Below are 17,535 nucleotides of genomic sequence, written 5' to 3'. Positions count from 1 at the left end.
GAGAAATCCCCTTCTCTTTTTGTCATGGGATCTTTGACGGAGTCTTTAACGTCCGCCTGAACAGGGTGGAACTCCCTTCCTCCCTCCATTCGCCTCGCCCCCTCTCTTCCTATTTTCAGGTCTTGGCTGAAGACTTTTCTCTTCGAACCGCGCCTTTAGTCACCTTCCTCCCCCTCCCCCTGGGCTCGGCCCTGGGATTCCGTTACTGTGAAGCACTCTAAGGTACCGTCCGGCGTGGAGGGCGCTATATAAATCCAAGTTGTTGTTGGTGGTGGTGGTGCACACAGGGAGCTCCGTTTAACATCTTATCCAAACCCACAACCGTCTGACTCGGAGACGAGAAAGCTGCTGCCCCGAGGCAGGCCGGCACACAGCCCTGGCATGTTTACACGGCGTTGTAAACGGGTGGAGCGAGGGCAGAGTGGCACGGACACGACGGGCCAAATGGCCTCCTCGTGTGTTGAAAGTCCCTGGGTTTCTCCGCTCCTTTTTCTGACAGCTTGAGATCTCTGTGGGGCAGAGCCAAGCAGAAAGTGGTGGTTGGGGGTAGGGGTGGGGGGTGGGTTTTGGAGCAGATCGTGTTGTTCTGTCGTGCTATTCCTTGTCTGGGATTGTCAGACTCCGGTTGATTGTTTTGTGCAGGGAGCTATTTCTATTTTGCTCCGTGACGTCCCTCCCTCGCTCTCTCCCTCCTTTCCAAAAGCCATTTTAAAAGCAGGGGCGTCTATTTTTCCATCCATTAATGCTGGTTTCTGATGCAGTCTGAGCGGAGCTGTGGGTTCTGAATGGCTGTCAAGTTAAGTGCACGCTTCAACACGTTTTTCACCTGAAGGGTGCATTTAACATGCCGAGGGTTTGACAGCCGAGTTAAGCTGGCGTGAGGCTCTCAAAGCTTGTTGATCTTCTGTAAGAAGAGGAGCGGGTTAGTACACCGGGTCCAACACGTCTAGGTTCGAATCCAGCCCCCAACTCCCCCCTTATGGTCCGGATGAAAGTCTTAACTCATCCGCTCATTGTAGGTGGATTCGGGAAAATCCAGTAATTTATAACGTCACCTAGAAATTACTACAACAAGGCCATTCAGCTCCCTGGACTGGTGTTGGGCAAATCTAATCTCATTCCCTGCTCTCTCTCCCCATCCTGTCAGTGCTGGGTGCTCGCTCTTCCCACTGGAACTCTCTCCTTCACTCCCATTGTCCTCAAGAAAAATCTCCAAATATCAACCTGGGAATTAGGTAGCAGGTGCCCGAGTCTGGGGGAGTGGAGGGTAGGGGTGTGTGTGGGGGGGGGGGGGGCGCGCGGGAGAGGGAGAGGAGTTAATGAACTAGTGAAAATCTGTTGCCGACAGGCCTCTATCACAGACCTCCTCTCAATCACTCGTTATCACATTTATTTCATTTTGCAGATTAAAAAAAAAGCAGCTAATAGGGACTGAAAGTGCAGGAGTAACAGAGCCCCTCAGGGCTGATTAACAGTCGATGGGTCTGAGGAAGAGGTTCCGTGTTAGCACAGTCCCCGCGGTCGGTTCTCGCGGGTCACGCCTCCTGCAGGCTCCGAGCCAGTATCTTGTTGCCCGTCGCGTTCCTGATGCTGCGCTGCGCTGCGACGACAGCCCCCGCAGCAAGGAACACCAGCTTCTCTACGCGTAATCTGTGCGTATTAATGTTTGATAATGCACGTCTCGGCTCTCTACCGTGTCAGGTAGACTCTTGACGGCCTCGGCCGAGAATCCTCCCAGACTTACTCTTACAGTGAGGCTGAGGTGGGGAGAGTCCTCCTCCTCTCTCTTCTTTTCACGCGTAAAGTGACTGGGAATCGATCCTGAGTCGAGGCGACTCACCTCCCTCTCTCTCTCTCTCCCTCCCTCCTTTTCTCTCTCTCTCTCTCTCTCTCTTCCCCTGCTGTCTGGTTCGAACAGTGGGTCTGGGAAGGCAAGGCCACACGGCGAGATGAATCACCGCACAAGGTGTGTGTCTGTGCGTCGTCACCAGTGGGTGAGGTTACAGAGAGCCTGAGGTTAGAATGAGAGTGACGGAGAGACTGAGGTCAAGGGAGTGGGGTAGGAGAAAGGCGAGTGGTTATTCCAACCACAATGCTGCTGCTGCCTTTGTCAGAAGCCTCACACCAGAGACACAGAATTGGTTCCTGTGTAGTAATGGCGCTCCCAATATCCCGGGATTGGCACCCTGGGTTAACATTGTAGGAGTAGTGTGCAAATTCGGCCCATCATGTCTGGGCTGGCCCTCCAATTGCGGGTGTTGTCGTTGTTGTTGTTATACCAAACATAGAGAATATTAATAACAAACTTCAGAGGGAAGTTTAAGCGTGAAAAGAAGTAGGGACTGATCATATGTTGCGGATGAACTGCTGATGGTGAATTTTCCATGAACAAAGACGTTGGCAAGGAGTCCACATAATCGCATTGCTGTAACGCTGCCATTCCCCACTCGTTGCCAATGCAACTTCCTCGATGGAAATACATGGTAACTCTCACAATTTTTTTTAGGATAAATCCAAGAAAATGTGGTCACTGCAGATTTGGGAATATTGGCTTGAAAAATGAGTTGGCAACAGCGCTCAACTACAGCGACTGGACCTTACAATAAACCACGCTCCTACAGAGCCCTTCACCCATGTCGCGGGTCTCAAAGAGTTCCATGAGACATCCCCCCCCCCTCCGCTCTCTCTCTCACTCACTCTGCCTCCATCTCTCCCTCCATCTTTCTATCTCTGTCTCTCCCCCCCCATCTCCCTCCCTGTCTCTCACTACCTCTTTTCCTCCCTTCCTCTCCCTCCCTCCCTCCCTCCCTCCCTCTCTCTCTCTCTCCCTTTCTCTCTCTCCCTCACTCTCTCTCTCTCTCTCTCTCTCTTTCTTTCTCTCTCGTTCCATCCCCCCCTCCCTCTCCAAGAAGGTAGTATTGCCCCAGGGAGTGCTTGTTGCAAACAGCGCTGTTAGCTTTCATGGGATCTCCCATGTCCTCTCATAGGACGCTTCCAAGTTTCCCTGGTTTCAGCCCCATTTCTATGTGTAGGTGGGATGCATGAGATTCTCAGTTTGGCTTCGATAGTCTTAAATGGTGATGAGTTTGTGTCAGACATTTTTGGCTGACCCCCAAAAATCTTATGTAGAGCTTCGCCCCCGCGACACCTGTTTTCAAGACTGAAAAGCTTTATCTATTAGTCTTTGCAGCTCATCCCTCTGACACCAGAGATTAACCTTGGTTCCTCTCCTCCATCCCATGTGCATTGGGCTCTCTTTCAGGTTATGATACTCAGGTGATGATTTCAGCTGTTGATGACTACACTCTCTGTTGTGTAACTGGGTTTGGATTTCCTGCCCTTGATTTCTGTGGCAATGACTTTGGTTGTCCAGGAACTGGACTTTGTTTGAATGTTATGGAAGGAAGGAAAGAGATACGGTGCCATGGCAGACCAGCCTTTGGGTTTAATACAACCTGTCCTTGATTTGAGCTCCATGAGGAAGGAAAAAGGGCAGCTTTCGCTCGTCTGCTCACTGCGCTACACATTACGAATGATCACAATTAATCCGACTTCGAACAACCCAGCGCCTAGTGGCACCTATTATAATCCTTACATTTGTTACAGCGCTTTTCGAGTCTGAAGAACAGAGTTTACAGTAAAGTGCAGTGACTATGTTTTTATGGCAGCCCACTTGCGCATAGTGAACTCGTACAAAAAACAGCCATGAAGCGAGCGACCAATTTCACCTGAGGGATTGTTGGTCAGGACACTGGGAGGAAGAAATGTCTCTTTTTCAAATCGTGCCGTGCGACTTAATGTTCACCAGACCAGGCAAAGACAGGCCTTTATTTTAATATCTTAACTGAAGGATAGCACCTGCGACAATGTGGCTCCCCACAGACTAATGAGTTCAAAGCCCTGACATGGGAACTTGAACCCACAACTTGGGCGATAATAATAATCCTTGCATTTGATACAGCTCCTTATCACGTCTTTGAGATGTCTCAAAGCGCTTCACTGAATACAGTGTATTATAAAGTCGATTGACTGTGTATTTTGTAGGCAAAATGGGCAGCCAATTGCGCACAGCAGTGTCCCACAAAATAGTCGTGGATTGAGTGACCAAATTATTTTTTGGAGGGATTATTACACCCGGAAAGCGATCCGCCAATCGACTAACAACCAGGTTCCTACTTAATGTTGGGTAAACAGGCGTGTGGAGTAAGAAACCTGCCTAAGGTTTCACCCCGCCCGGAAATCGAACCCAGGTCCTCTCGCTTGCGAGGTGAGTGCTCTAACCACTGCACTACAGGTCTCCACTGTGATGAGACCTCTATTGACTCAGACACACATCTGAGAGATCTGCCTCCTAACTCAGGTGGTGTGTTATTCGGAGAAAACGGCCTTTTCCAGGAAATGCCTCGTGCACCAGGCTGAGTGACGTCAAAACTAGGATCAGTGTCCATTTCAATAAATTAGCGTCCAGATCCGAGGCGCTCTCCAAACCTAACCCAACCGAAATTCGGGCAATTTGTTTTTACTGAAAGAAAAATAATCTGAGAACATAGAGGACGGAAGAGACTTCTGCAGCCCGTCTGGCTGGCCCCCAAGTAAGAATTTTAAAAAAAATTTTTTTAAAGATAATAAATATTCCGAAGTTGCTCCATCTCGGATATCTCTCAATTGGATTCTTTTCGCCAAATAGCTCTCTCAATTCCCTCTTGAATTTGCTGATACGATCTGCCTGCACCGCTTCCCTGAGTCAACCCTTCCACACAGCACTCGCTCTCTCGCTTGTGTGAAGGCACTCGATACAATCCAAACTGAGCAACTATTAGACAAGCTCGGGGCTGCTCAGACTTCAGAGAAGACGTCTCGACTCAGAGGGAATCTGATTAGAAGTGTAAACAATGTCAAGTGGGATTGGAAATGAAACCCTTTAGGGTGTTCTTTCGTAGAACAAGAGGATACAGGTTTAAAGTTACAAAGGGGTAATTTCAGCACAGATACCGGGAAGTTTCTTTACCCAGAAGGTAATTAACGACTGGAAAGAGGTTGACCAGGAAATGGGTGGTTACACTGGGACTCATTCATAGCTCGATGCTGTGATGGGGAGACTGTCGGGCGGGTGTTCTGGCTGAACGAGAGCAGACGGGTCGAAGGGTCTTCTTCATCCAAACAAATCTTTTGATTTTGCTGATTCAATAAGGTGGATGTTGATAGACTGTTTCCATGTGTCAGCGAGTCTGTAACTAGAGTCTCAGAAATATGAGAGCCACTAGCAGCTCAAAGGTGGGAGTTTAGGAGGAATGTCTTCAGGCAGAGAGCGGTGAGAATGTGAAACTGGCTGCGGAAGCTGTGCTTGAAGCAAATGGCATCAATATATTTGAGGGAGAACTTGATGTGTACGTGAGGGAGAAGGGAGCAGAGGGGTACAAAGAGAGCATCGATGAGCCAAATAGCTTGCACCTCTGCTGGAATCTCCCTGCTCCAGTGTTGGGGGCTGGTTGCCCAAATGTTTGACATGTGCGGTTTATACAAAGCAAAATCTGTTCTCGTCTCTGCAGAGAGTCCCTCCTGTTTGTTTGTTTGTGACGCTCTGTCCACTGGGCTCCGAAGACCGTTCCGATCCCTGGAAATCCGCGTTGGGATGTTTCCCAGATCACGGCGTTGGTGAATAGCACAGGTGACAAGCTCAGGAGCTCAATAAGGGAAACCTTGTTTTTATTGAAATCGTTTTTTTTTTAAACGAAGAAAGTTGCACATGAAGCTTGATTTCTGATTTAAGTTGAGGAATGACTGCGTCTAGTGTGCAGGTGGTTTTATGGGTTATCTCTTGGGGTTATGCACGTGGGTTTTTACAGACTGAAACTACACCAACTACAGCTAAAATAACATTCCTCCTTTAGTGCTGTAGCTGGTCTAGAAGAACTGTAAACAGACTGAAGTTTTGTTTGAGTTGGAATTTCAGTCTCTCTACAATAACAGGAATCGTAAGGTCTGTGGAGAGTGATTTTGAAGAAGATGAAAACAAGCGAGCGGGGAGGTGAGATTTGACAGTCGGGCGGTGGGGGAGAAGGGGGAGTGCGATGAAGGTGGTGCATTTAGGGCATGTCGGCGGAAAGAGACAACGGCGAAAGGCTTTGATTTCACAAGAGAGGGCTGTTTTACACGCCCAGTCGCCTGTCCCCACTTTGTACCCTTCCTCCCCCTTCCTATCCCGTGAGATAAACCTAAGTTGACCTAAGCGAGGACTTTGTTCGGGGTTTTGGCTGCTGGCAAGCTGGAGTGAAACGTGGGAGGCAGCTTGTCCACCAGTGTAGACATTCAGGGCTGCAGCCCGTGACGCTATTTGGCGAAAGAAGGGAGTCTCTCTCTCTCTCCCCCCCCTCCCCCCAACCAGGTGTCCTGGCCAACAATCTCTCAAAACACGTTAAAAAAAATTGGTTGTTCTCTTCATGGTTCTCAGCCGATTTGCGGATCGCTTTTCCCTTCAAAAAAGTAATAAAAAATAAATAATAATAATTTGGTTACTCAATCCAAATGCAAGGATTATCATTATATTACATTGTTATGGCTCTATGTGGGACATTGCTGAGTACAAATTGGCTCCCGCTTTCGCCCACAAACACAGTCAATCCACTTTGCAGTAAATCCTGTGAAGCGCTTTTGGACACCCTTCCAACATAAAAGGCACTGTACCAAATGCAAGCATTATTATTATTATTATTATTATCATGTTAAAGATCCCATGGGACAATTCAACGAGAGAAGGGAGTTTCTCTCTCTCCTGATGTCCTGGCCAACAATCCATCGAACACATTTGTTCCTTGGCTTCATGGCTGCTTGTGGGTGGTTTTTGTGAGCAAGACGGCTGCTGCATTCGCCTACAAAATACACAGTCGCTACACTTCACGGTAAAATCCTGGGAAACGCTTTGAGATGTCCTCGTGAGGAGCATCAAGAGCATGAGCTTGCTTCAGAACCTTGAGTGCTTGGATAGACTGCTGGATAGGAAAGATTCCTTCTCATTGTGACGCGTTACGAGACTGAGAGAGGTGCCCTGTCTGCCTCCTGCCCCTGTGAAACCCACCGAGAAATTGTCATCCACCGCACGTAGCCTAGTGGAGGGAAGGTGCGAGCCAGAGAACGAGAGAGAGAGAGAGAGAGAGAGAGGAGAGAGAGAAAAATAGAACCAAAGAAACCTTACCAGTTCAACTCATCTGAGTAATTAGTAAGTAATTACTGTTAAGTCTGCTGACTGTATTTTGTAGGCAAAAGCAACAGCAATTTGTGAACGACTAATTGCTTCTCTCTCTCCACCTGCTGGATTATCATTCGCAGGTTGGGCGCAGCACCAACCAACCAACCTCTTGGAGCGAAGCTAATAGTAATAATCCTTGCATTTGATACGGCGCCTTATCACGTTGTCGAGACGTCCCAAAGCGCTTCACGGGACAGACTGTTGAAGTGGAATTGACTGGATATGTTGTGAGCGAAACTGTGCAATTCGTGACAGCTGCAGAAGAGAGTTGAACTGCAAAGAAAGCGGTTGAAAGTCGAGAGCGGGAGCGGCAAATTGGTGCGTTTTGGGGGGAAAAATCCTGAACCGCTGACTTGCGCAGGGAACTCCACTGTTGTTTATGACACGTCGTGATACATGTGGCTTTCCCTTGACGTGGGTGCAGCACGGGGATGGGGTGGTAGCACGATGATGTGTGAGAGCACGTAAGCGGTTGATTGTAACTTCTCCCTCCCATTACGATGACTCATTAATCCCTCTGATATCGGTCTGCTCACCAACCACTAACCCCCCCCCCCCACCCTCCCGCCGCCCCCAGGTACCACAGCCACACAAGAAGCTATCAGCTGATCAGCTCCCTGGGTGATGCGGTGGATACAAATGATTAGCTCGCACACTTCAGCATTGATCAGAACAGTTCTGCTGGCCTATAATCCACGTCGTCTGTCAGCTTCTCAGCTTTAGCCTCGGGAACAACATGCATCCCTCTATCTCCCCCTCCTTCCCCCCCCCCCCCTCTCCCTGATCAATGCTAAGCTTCCTCAGCTCTATGCAGGCCATTGACATACTAACCTGGTTCACTGGGCTCCGTGCACAGTAAATCTGCTTCTCATACACCTACTCTTGCGGAGTCCTTTAGCGTAATGGCTGGAATGCCCACCTCGCAAGCAGGAGGTTCCGCGTAGGGCGAAACCTTAGGCAACATTCTTTACCCCACAAGCCTCTGTTTACCCAGCAGAAAGCAGGAACCAGGTTTAGTTGATGGCCAGATCATTTCCTGATGGTAATAATCCCTCCCTGCCCACCCCCCACACCGTAAAAATAAAAATTGATCATTCAATCTATGATTATGGGACACTGCTGTGCGTAATCGGGCTGCCGCATTTCGCCAACAAAATACACAGTCACTCCATTTTACAATGTACTCTGCGAAGGGCTTTGCGACGTTCCCACAATGTGATCAGGCGTTATTGCAAATGCAAGGATTATTATTATTACTCACACTCACACCTGCAAACTGTGTCTCTTTCATGCAGATGTGCACCCTCTCTCTCTCTATATATCTCTCTATCTCTCTTTCACTCATGCAAATTTTTTCTCAGTGACCTTCTGTCACATCCTCTCTCCGACTCTATATAACCCTTTCTAAAAGTGAACACAGCAGCCAATTTGTGCACTGCAATGTTCCATAAACAGCCTTGGAGTGAATGATCACTATTATCTGGGGGATTGTCAGGCCAGGACACTGGGAGAAAGAAATCCCTTCTTTTTTCCACTAGAGCACAGACAGGTGGGGTGGGGGAGAGGAAGTCTCGGTTTTAACTCACCTGAAGGACAGCGCCACTGACAATGTGGTGCCCCCGCGTTAGAGTTTTATGGCGGGACGTTTTAAAAGTAAAATGAATATTGGTGTTAAGATCAGTTTACAGATATGCACACATAATGTTCAACCACCCCCCACCCCACCAACGCCAAACCAAGGTGATAATAATTAAAGGCTGCGGTTTATTTGAAACGCACGTCTTGTGTTTCCTAAACAAAACATTTTTACACAAACAGCGATTGAGCGAGGAATAACCTGCGGAAATGAAGGGAAATGAGTTAACACAAACCTTTTCCCCTCTGGTGAAAGCTCACTCGGTCTGGACACGCTCTGGGTCAGAAGGTTGTGGGTTTGAGCCTCAAGTCGGGGTCTCTGAGCTCACATTCTAGGCTGATGCTCCAGTATAGTGCGTCGGAGTTGGGGAGTGGGAGAGCGTTCCATTGTTGGAGGCGCCATCCTCCGGACATTTAAGGTGGACATTTATGCTCCCACGACATAGCGGAAAAGAGAAGGGAATTTAACCGATTATCCTGTGAGTCATGGGTTAAAACCCAAGGGAACCCAAATTTCCTTACTCCGCTGCTTACCTAGCAATAAGTCGGAATCCAGTTGTTAGTCGATTGGCGGTCACTTTCTGGGGATAGTAACCCCTCCCCCCAAAAAATGTGATCACTTAATCCACGATTGTTTGTGGGACAACACTGTGTGCTGCTGCGTTTCGCCCACGAGACACAGTCAATCCACTTTACAGTATATTCTGCGAAGCGTTTTGAGACGTCTAAACGACTCGCTATGTCAAATGCAAGGATTATTCTTATTTAATTATTATTTCACCAGCCAGGAGGCTCCGATACAAAAAAGAAAGCGTGTCTTCACTGGCCTACGCAGCTGGTGCTGGGAGGTCAGGTGTCTGAGAGAAGAGTAGCGCGGGGCTGCGGGTTTTACCAATGGGGATACCAGGAAGAGGGGGGGTGGGAGGGGAATGGGCGGCTGGGGCCAGGACCCTGGGACCCGTTTAGGAGAACAGCTCGATGCTGCGATTGAGAGGGTTGCCCGTGCGTGCGTTCTGGAATGATAATAACAATCCTCGCATTTGATATAGAGCCTTAATCACCTCGTCGAGATGTCTCAAAACGCTTCACAGAATATTACCGGAAAGTGAATTGAATGGATATTTTATGGGCGGATGAGATCAAGTGGGGGCAAAGGATCTTCTTTACCCCTCAATGCCCCATCCTCCTCTGAACCCCCCCCCCCACCACCTAACTCAACCCCCTTTTAATTGAGGAATCTCTCTCTCTCTCTCTGTGTGTCTTGAGCCGCTGCGTTAAGTAACAGAGAACAGAACAAAAGTGACAACAGGAAATGCTGTCTGTAGTGAATGGAAAGAATGGGTGGCAACTGTTCTGAACTTCCTTTTGACATCACAGCCAAATAAGGGTAATTTGGAATAGTTTCGCTGCCAAAAAGGCAATGACTGTATTTTCCTTGTTGTTGCATTTCTCACCTCATGACGGGGTGTGTGTGTGTGTGTGTGTGAGTGTGTGGAGCAGGGATCTGTCTCTTGTGTGCGCGTGTGTCAGTGTCACCAGCAACAGGTAATAGCGGCGCCTCTCACACCGAGACGCTGACTTGAGAGATTTAGTGCAATACACTGGGCAAACTGTAGCTGCCGCTTAACATCTTTACTTCTATCTTCCTCTCTCTGTGTCTTTCTCACTGTGTCTCTGTGTCTCTCTCTCTCTCTGTATCACTCTCTTGTCTCTCTTTCTGTCTCTGTTTGTGTGTCTCTCTCTATCACTCTCTTGTCTCTTTCTGTGTGTGTGTCTCTGTCTCTCTCTCACCATCTGTCTGTCTCTCTCTGTCCCTAGCTCTCTGTCTGTCTGTCTGTCTGTGTGTGTCTGTCTCTCTCACTGTCTCTCTCTGTCTGTCTGTCTCTCTCTGTCCCTGTCTCTCTCTGTCTCACTGTCTGTCTGTCTCTCTCTGTCCCTGTCTCTCTCTCTGGCTGACCTGGTGTGTGTCTTTCCCCCCCCACCCCTTGTGTGTGAACGTACAGCCCGTTATTACACGGTTGAAGGCGGTGATCAGCCTGGGCTAGGCTAACCCCCGGTGGCAGCGTGGGGATGTGTAAACATTAACACAGGAGAGAGAGAGAGAGAGAGTGAGAGAGCGTTTCCGCATTGAAATCTGTACCCAAGCCCCTGCTCGCGTAAGTACTGCACCTTAACTAAGTACTGCACCTTAACTACTCTGTAATGTTCTCTCTCTCTCTCTCTCTTAGCAACTTCCCCAACGCAGCCAGGCTACAGGTGTCTGTCTGTCTGTCTGTCTGTCTGCTCAGCCTCGGCAGCTTCTGATGGCAGCAAAGTTATATAATAATAATAATAATAATAATAATAACAGAAGTGGCTGGGAACACTCAGCAGGTCAGGCAGCATCTATGGAGAAAGAGGAAAATGAGTCAACCTTTCAGGTCCACTTCCCTTCTGATCAAGGGTGGTGGGCTCCAAACGTTGACTTACTTTCCTTTCTCGCTGGATGCTGCCTGAAAAGCTGAGTGTTCCCGGCGACTTCTGTTTTCCTTTTAGATTTCCAGCATTTGCAGTATTTTTGTGTTTTGTTTATATAATAATAGAAATATTCCTTGTATTTGATGTAAAGTCTTATCACGTCTTCCGAGACGTCTCAAAGCGCTTCGCAAGTTCCTGCCAGTGTGAATGGTGTGTGGGCTCACACCAGACGCATGTGCCTGGTACAGGACATGAGTGAGCGATTCAGTGACTTGAGTGATTGAATGAGTGAGCGAGAGATTGAGTGAGTGAGAATGATTGATTGACTGAGCGATTGAGACATTTATCTACCTACAGATTGACCACTCATTGTATTACCCGCCTCCCTTGTGAATCCCCTTGGACATTGAGTTCTCTCTCCTGTCTCGAGCTTCTCCTCCCTTTCGCTCTATCCACAATTTTACCAAATGGTTTTCCTGGCTTTTATTCCTTTCTCGTTGTTGCCAAAATTCGCCTGCTGATTATGCAATGTAATGGTCTTCCCATATACATGATCATTTGGGGGGCGCGAGGGGCAGGTTTGTGTGGGGGATGGGGAAGGGGGAAGGGTCATTGCTGGAGTAAATTCATCGCCACTGTTTTGCCCCTGTAACATTTGCTCCTAATTTTCTGAATAAGCCTAAACGTTTGATGAAATCCTCGCCTTCGAATCGAATCCCGGCTCCTTTCACGCTGGGAGGACGTCTCAAAGTGCTTCCTACCGTGATGGTGTGTTGACCGTGTGTTTTGTAGCCGAAGTGCAGTGTCGATACGGGGGTGTGTGGGTGGGGGGGGCACTAATAATTGTCTAGTCTTTGATGTTGGCTTGCGTGTGAGTCGCTGGGTTTGGTTCAGGTGTTGTGGGTGTCCTGTCACTCTGCGGAATTATCCTACCCTGCATCCCCCCACTCCAGTTCCCCTCCTCCCACTCTTCCACAGCCCCCACCCCCTCCCTCGCACCCCGTTTGAATTCCCCGGCCCGCCTCCGCTTACCGTTCTGCTCCAGTCGCGTTTTGGATCCATTTTTCTTCCTTTATAAACCGAGACCCGAGGCCAGGGCTGATTGTGAGATCCCTGCACTGATTCTAGGCAACAACAACAACTTGCATTCATATAGCGCCCCTCACGGAGGATAGCGTCTCAGAGCGCTTCTCGACCACAGCCAAAGAAGTCGTCTTTATTTCGTCTAAAGACAAAACTCTGGCGAACAAAACTATGGGACTCAGATCAAGTGAAACACAGCTGATGGATGCATCTCAGTGTGATATCCCCCTCGCTATGTGATAACGGGTGGGGGAGGAATGCGTATATGACGCAATCGCCTTGTGATATAGTAAAGCTGTGTGATAACAGCAGCTTCCCGGCACTGACAGAGCTGCACAGTGTCAGTCCAGGCAAAGCTGAAGAAGAAGGACTTGATTGATGAATTAACTGTCCTATTTGCATGTCTTTGCATCCGCTGAGAGCAGCCGTTCCAAACACGGATGTTTATTTTGTATCGTGTCAGGAATCCCAGCTTCTGCTGAGCACGTGTGGAGTGGGGAGGGAATGTTTCCCCAATTGCTCAGTTATTTCGGGCTGTCTGTTGTGGGTCTGTTTGCAGTTTTCAGCAAGGCACATGTGACAGATTTTTTCGTAGCCGATTTATAATACTAAAAATAATAATAATCCTCGCATTTGATACAGTGCTTGTATCGTCAGTGTCTCATGGGTAACGATTGTCACGTGTAGTGACTGTGCATTTGTGACCAGTTTCCACGCGAGATGGCCTCATCGCACGGCCGTGGATGTGGATGTGCCGACTGGAGTCCTGGGAGGGATCTCTTTAATAATAGAATGGGACTCTCTTTAACAGCTGATCAATGCTACTTCTCCAGGAGCACAAAGCCTGGCCTGTGAGCTCAATCCCGACGTAGGGCTCGAGCCCATAGCCTGTGTCTCGGACGTGGAAACCCGAGCGACTGCGCCAAGTGAGTTGGGATAATAATAAAAATAATAATCACGTGTTCGGGAAGTCTCAAAGCGCTTCACAGAATGTACTGTAAAAGTATAGCGACTGTGTATTTTGCGGGCAAAACGGGATCTTTAACGTCTGCCTTATTGTGTCTCGCCCGGAGGACAGAGTGTGAGACAAGCTGACGGACGTGTTGAGGAATGTATAAGGGGTGACATTTTGGTGGAGGGAAAGTCTACGCTTTTCTCTGAGGCTGTTGACGAGAGTATTGAATATTCAGGGAGTGATGTGGGTGGTGGGGAGGGGACCGGACTGTGCCGACCAGGTGCCAGCACTGAGTCTGACCAGGAGCGGGTGACGGGGGGGGGGGGAAATCCAGGAAGTTAGGAGGGATACATCATCGAGCAGTGGAACAGTACTTCACCCACTGATTGTCTCCAAAGCACAACATCTCCAAGTGATTCGCATCCCAGGGCACCTTTGTCAGCTTGGGTCTGGGCTCCTGTTGAGGCTGAGACTCGCTGAGCCACCCAGGGCCTCTCCCGAGCGGCAAAATCTCGGAGCTCTTCATAAAGAGCGATCGGGAACTCTGAAATGAGGAGGAGGTTTGGGAACGTTGACCAAAGACAGGGTCAAAGTGAGCGATTCCATCCATTTTATCCTACCTCTGTGACCGCACTTTCGGTTTTTGGCCGGTCATGCCATAATCTTCTGCCTCTGTGCGTGTGCCATTGTGTATTTGTGTAGGTGGTTGCAGGTATCTGTGTGTGTTTGTATGGTAACTTCTTTTTTTGGCAATAATCTTACGGTTCAGGCAAGCAAAACCCATCACACAGCCCAGGTCCCCAGCAGTCCTGGCTCGGCTTGTCAGAACCTGTCTGTGCACTGTGTTTCTGAAGCTTGTGTTCCCTCCTGGTCACTCCACCTGAGTCTCTCCTCTCCTCACCTCACTTCACAGGAGCGTAAACGTGTGCAAGCCATTCCGCTCGAGCAGAAAGACATGCCACATTGAGGCCAACCCCAGTGTCGAAGTGAGCTAGCATGTGGAACAGTGGGATAAGCCAGTTCTATTATAAGCACAGGAGGAAAGGTTCTTTCCTGCGATTGAAGGGGGTAAATCCAGAACGAATTTACGCAAACACTATTTCAATTAGCGAATAGTGAACCTGTGGAACGGCTTCCCCAGGGAGACTTTTGAAGCAGGAAGTGTTGATTCTTTCAAACACAGATTAGATAGTTCTCTTTTAGGAAATAACATTATGGGATATATGATGTACTTCGGGACATATGTGAATGCGACCACCAGGAAGGCAAACTATATGGACCTTGGTCTTTTTTTGTCTAGCATTTCTCATGTTCTTTTGACACTGGTTTAGGATTAAGGGGGGGAGGTATTTTGTTGTTGATTTCTTTAATTTATTTTTTTTAAAAAAAGGTGTTCCCGACAACATGAAGATGCGCAGCATCAAACTTTAGGTTAACTATTAGTAGTGTTTCATTGTTAGCTCGACATGAGACGACTGAGACCAGGCTGAATTGTGTTCGACAGTTCTTGGGGGAGCGAGGTGAAGGGCTGAGATGTTAGAGCATTGTAATGTGACGCTCTGTGCCGTTGCTATGCTGGCGGAGGGGAGCGCCGTTATTATTTGGACGCAGTAGAGATTGTACCCTTAACGCGTGAAGAACTAACTGTTCCCAGCCTCTAAGCTTGGATGCCACAACGCTGTGGGACTTGGCTCCACCACAGCTTTGTGTCCAAAGTCTCCTATGTTGAATGCGGTGTATCTTTTCTTTCACACTCGCACGCTCAGGGAAATGGATTTATTGCTCTCTTATAATACCACTGATAATAATCCTTGCGTTTGATACAGCGCCTTCACATGTCGTTGAGACGTCTCAAAGCGCTTCACAGAATAAAGCAGATTGACTGTGTATATTGTGGGCAGACAATTGCACAGCAGAGGATCACAAAGAATCGTGGATTGAGTGACCAATTTTTCTTTATTTTGGAGGGATTCTTAAGGAAAGCAATTCGTCAATCGACTAACAACTGGGTTCCCACTTACTGCTAGGTGAACAGAGGCGTGTGGAGAAAGTAAACTTGTCTAAGGTTTCACCCTGTCCAGGACCTAAACCCAAGTCATCTCACTTTACGGGGTAATAGTACTCCTCCACTGGAAAAAAAAATGTGGTCACATAATCCAGGACCGTTTGTGGGTCTCGGCTATAGCAATTGGCTGCCATATTTCGCCCACAAAATAAACAGTCAATCCACTCTACAGTACATATACTTTAAAGTGCTTTGAGATGTCTCAATGATAACGTGCTAGATCAAATGCAAAGATTATTATTATTGTTGGCGGGATGGGTTGTCATTTGCTCTCTGGTGCGAGGGGGGAGAACAAAGAGAGGGAGGGAGGGAGGGAGGGAACGAGAGAGAGGGAGAGAGAGATTTAATCAGCTTTGAAGTGAGCTTGTAGCTGGTGTGAATACAACATGCAGCATTGCTGACCCGAGAACACTCAGTCCTGTCTCAGCTCAGCGACAGCTCCTCGCAATCAGCAGCCGCAGTGTGCAGCCTCTTGCAGTGGGGGGAGTTGCATTACCTGCTTAGTGTTTGGTTTGTAGATGGTGCTTCTGTTGCGTTAAGGAATTACTAGCTTGTCACTCTGTATGAGGCGCTGGTGACTGATTAACTTGTGTGTGGCACAGGCTGTAACAGGTTCATTGTCATCCCCTCCACCCCCCCGTCCGTCCGTGCAGGTGGCTGGTCAGCCGAGCGTGGGGAAGTGGGCAACAACTGAGATATCATCAGAAGGAAGGGCAAGAGGGCAAGTTAACCCTTCGAGCGTTTGAGAGTTGATTTAAATCTGGGATTGAAAAGATCGGTCTTCAAAAGAGCCAGCACAGATGTAAGATGGGCCAAATGGCCTTCTTCTGTGCTACAACTCTTTGTGTTTCTCTGGTACTTTAATACTTGCATTTGATATGGTGACTTTCAGCTCGTTGAGACGTCTCAAAGCTCTTCACACGATATACTGTAAAGTGGAGTGACTGTGTATTTTGTGAGCGAAACACGGCAGCCAGTTGTGCACAACAGCGTCCCCACAAACAGCCATGGAGTGAGTGACCGATTTTGTTTGGGGGATTGCTGGCCAGGACACCGGGAGAAAGGAATACCCTTCCCTTTTTTGAATTGTGCCATGGGATCTTTAACATCCACCTGAACAGGCAGAAGGAACCTCAGTTTAACGTCTGATTCAAAGGACGGCACCTCCGATAACTCAACACACCTCCCCAGTACTGCATCGGAACGCAAAACTAACGCAGGTGGAAGGGAGATTGACGTGGTGCGAAATCACGGCAGGCAGTGGGCTGCATGGTGCCTGTGGGCGCGTGCGTGGCAGAGCTTAGCATTGGCCACCGGTCACTTTTGCTGTACAGGTGATGGGACGGCTTTGCAACAATAATCATTGGCCGTGATTTTTTTTTCGGAGCTCAGAAAACTGCAAGTTTGTAGGTTGGAAGCCCCCCAAAATACCCTGTCGTTATTGCCATTGGCTCTTCGCGGTCTCGCAGCTGTTGTTATTGGCCGCTTGTACTGTCAGGCCCAGTGACGGCTGAAATAACTGTTAAAAAACAACAGGAAACTTTCGGAATTCTCGGCTTTCCAAGCGCTTGCTTTTTCTCCCCTTTCTTCTCCCTGCTTGTAATCTCTCGGTGACTTTTTGCTCCTCTCGAACTTCGTGCCATCCCACAGGGCATTCCCGAATGTCAGAAAGTAGGTGATGGGGAGGGTGAGGAAGTCCACTGGGTGTTATTAATGCTGTCAGGAGCTGGCATCAGTCGGTCACATCTGTCCAAAATGCCTTCAGCAGACACTCTCCTTTCTCTCTCTCTCTGCAGCTATCAATGAACAGGAACTTATGAAGGAAACAAAGCCAGGAATTCGGGAAAATAACGGGGAGTGAAGACCCTGTGGTAAGGTGGATTCCGGCCGATACGGTCAATAAATTGTAACTTTCTGTCAGTCTTCACTTTTGTCTGACTCCTTGTAGTCTAACTGAGTGGGGGGAGGGGGAGAGATGGTTCGTAATTAGATCTATTAATGGGGACTGATATCTGTTAAATCCGGGGATGTGCTTGTGTCCAGGCAAACCGTCCTCCAGGACCGGACAGGCAGTCGGTCACTGCATTTGCGCAG

At 48.5% G+C, this 17,535-nt stretch overlaps 1 long non-coding RNA gene across 1 annotated transcript in view; it reads left to right on the top strand.

The window, feature by feature from the left end:
- LOC121849784 overlaps positions 1–17,535 on the top strand; it is a 41,798-nt gene that overhangs the window by 23,125 nt on the left and 1,138 nt on the right. Inside the window, exon 3 of the long non-coding RNA XR_006085338.1 lies at positions 17,238–17,312. This is a non-coding gene — a long non-coding RNA (uncharacterized LOC121849784). The remainder of the gene's footprint in view (positions 1–17,237; positions 17,313–17,535) is intronic.

Source organism: Callorhinchus milii, unplaced genomic scaffold (genome assembly GCF_018977255.1).
Source record: "Callorhinchus milii isolate IMCB2004 unplaced genomic scaffold, IMCB_Cmil_1.0 Scaffold10, whole genome shotgun sequence".
NCBI lineage: Eukaryota > Metazoa > Chordata > Chondrichthyes > Chimaeriformes > Callorhinchidae > Callorhinchus > Callorhinchus milii.
The sequence above is the reverse complement of the archived record's forward strand: the minus strand, read 5'-3'. Positions and strand labels throughout refer to the sequence as shown.